Below are 3,070 nucleotides of genomic sequence, written 5' to 3' on the forward strand. Positions count from 1 at the left end.
GAAATGGTTGGGTATGTTCAGATATTAGAATCATAGATTTCTTATAGGGTATGGAATGAAAGTACCCAATTCAATTTAAAACTTGCCTCTTAAGTAACTTCTTTATGTGACAATGGTGTTATTTGTTAGAAATAGGCAGAGATGTGGTATACCTTATACTAGAAATGGAAATATTATAACATCTAGAAAGAATCTAACATTATATGACATAAATGCTCAATGTTAATTAATGCTTACCTTCACAATGTACCCCAGTTATTGCTTTAGTTAATACATGATGAATTCCTATTTCACCTCTGCATTGGTCAGAATAGGTTAATTTTTGCCATGAGAACAAAACCCTAAGCCCAAAAGGATAGAGGTCAATTAGTTGCTACACATCCACTCACTCTGGGACACAAGCTAATGGAGCAACCTCAGTCTGGAACATTGCTACATGTCTTGACAGAGGAGAAAGACAGAATGGCAACCACACATTGGTTCTGAAATATTCAGTGGTCAAAGCAAGTCATGTGCTCAAATTTGTAGTCAACAGAGCAGGGAGAGGAAGCAAATATTTGTAAACAATAATTTCTAACACAACCTTCCACTAATTTCCTCTTAGAGAGTCATTTTTTTAATTAAAATTTTCTTCATGAAAGTAATGCATGCATGTACTTTAAATAAAGTAATTTTATGAAGGATTTTTTTTTTGTGTGTGAGGAAGTTCAGCCCTGAGCTAACATCTGCCAATCCTCCTCTTCTTGCTGAGGAAGACTGGCCCTGGGCCAACATCCATGCCATCTTCCTCCACTTTATATGGGACGCCGCCACAGCATGGCTTGAACAAGTGGTGCATCGGTGCGCACCCAGGATCAGAACCAGCGAACCCCTGGCCGTCTCAGCGGAACATGCACTCAACCGCTTGCGCCACCGGGCCGGCCCTTATGAAGGATTTTTAATGGTAAAAATTAAAACAAAAATAAAAAACAAAAAACAAATGTTCCTTGCCCAACCTTTCCTTCACTGAGTCTTTCCTCAGAGTGAATAGCTTGTACTTTTTATACACTTATTCTACTATATATCTATGTCTATATCTACATTTATATCTATCTCCACATTTCTAAATAATGAACAACTTAGTAATATTTTCTTTTTTTATTTATTGATTTATCAATTTTAAACACCATGTGTTTTCCTTTTATTTCATAGGCAAAGATTTATCATTTTTAAACCAACCTGGCCACTTTCTATGCCCAGTCTCCCCAATATAGTTTTATCACAATTGTCTACTAAACTGTTGGTATATTTTTACATTTATAAAATTACCATTCACTGTTGGGCAAAGAAGTGACCTATTATTATGTTTATTTTTATTTGATAACTTTCTTTAACCTGGAGTTAATAATCATTTCTTTTTTTACTCACGTAGTATGCTATGTGTTAATTGTGGATTTCCCCCCAAATTCTCTAACAGATATGTTACATGATTATAAATAATTCTTTCCAAATATTTAAACTAATCAAATAATGTTTTCATTCTTCTTATTTCCTTTCTGGAGGCTTTCTTGTTGGAAATCCACTTAGAGATGCTCCAGTTTGAATAGTTTTCACACTGGGGCAAATCTTGCATTGTTACTTTGGGTCTTCTCTTTGTTGCTTTCTTATGATAGATTACAAGTTTCCTGCATCTCAGGACCTTCCCTCTGTTGGTTTATTCTCTTGTTTTTCTGACACTCACCTTTCAGTTGTTTCCTAAAAGGGAGAACTGAGTGCATGAGATTTTCCTAGTTTTCTCTTCTTGCATTTCTACAAAATTTATATAATGCATCCTAAAAATTAATTAATAATTTAGCTGGTTATATGATTCTAGGTTCAAAGTCACTTATCTCTCAAAATTTGAGGATGTTCATCTATTGTATTCTGGTATCCACTGTTATTGTTGAGAAGTCTGATGCTATTCTGTTCTGGGTCTGATGTATATGATTTTTTACTCCTATGAAAATGTACTAGACTACTCGGGCTGCCATAACAAAATATTATAGACTACGTGGCTTAAACAACAGAAATTTATTTCTTACAGTTCTGGAGACTGGAGAGTCTAAGATCAAGGTTCTAGCTGATTCATTTTCTGATGAAAGCACTCTTTCTGGCTTGCAGACAGCTGCCTTCTTGCTGTGTCCTCATGTAGCGGAGAGAGAGAGTGAGCTCTCTGGTGATTCTTCCTTCAGGATACTAATCCTGTTGGATCAGTGCCCATTTTTATGACCTCATTTAACCCTAAATGCTGCCTTCCTCCAAAGATAGTCACATTGAAGATTAGGGCTTTAACAAATGAGTTTTAAGGGAACACAATTCAGCCCATGGCAGAAAACATTTAGAATCTTTCCTTTATACCTGGAATTCTGAAATTTTGTCATGTGGGCTCATCTTTGGCTAATCCAATCAGTACTTCAGTTCTGGAATATTTCCACCTTTTAAAAAAATGTAATTTCTTTTACTATAATTTCTATCACTCCCATATTGCATCTCTTGAACTCATCTTTCAACTTTATTCTCATATTGTTCCACTATCTTTCATTTCTTTGTCTTTTTATTCTACTTTCTAGGTTGTTCCTCAACTATTATACTCTTATTCAACTTTTGTTTTTATTTTAAAGATTTTATTTATGTATTTATTTTCCCCCCAAAGCCCCAGTTGATAGTTGTATGTCATAGCTGCATATCCTTCTAGTTGCTGTATGTGGGATGCGGCCTCAGCATGGCCAGAGAAGCGGTGTGTCGGTGCGCCCAGGATGCGAACCCGGGCCGCCAGCAGCGGAGCGCGCGCACTTAACCGCTAAGCCACGGGGCCGGCCCACTCTTATTCAACTTTTATCCCTAAGTTTTATTTGATTATCCAATTTTTATGTTATAAGAGCTATCTTTTATTCTCTCTCTCTTTCTCTGTTTCACTCTCTCTCATCTTGACCCAATACCTTTCCTTACTTATGTAAGGATGTTAATTTTAGCTTTTGAAAACTTTTAATCTCACATGATTATGTTTCTTTTTTGCCCTCCTTCTTTTAGTAGTTTGTTCTTATCTCTATTT

Source organism: Diceros bicornis, chromosome 2 (assembly GCF_020826845.1).
Source record: "Diceros bicornis minor isolate mBicDic1 chromosome 2, mDicBic1.mat.cur, whole genome shotgun sequence".
Classification (NCBI taxonomy): domain Eukaryota; kingdom Metazoa; phylum Chordata; class Mammalia; order Perissodactyla; family Rhinocerotidae; genus Diceros; species Diceros bicornis.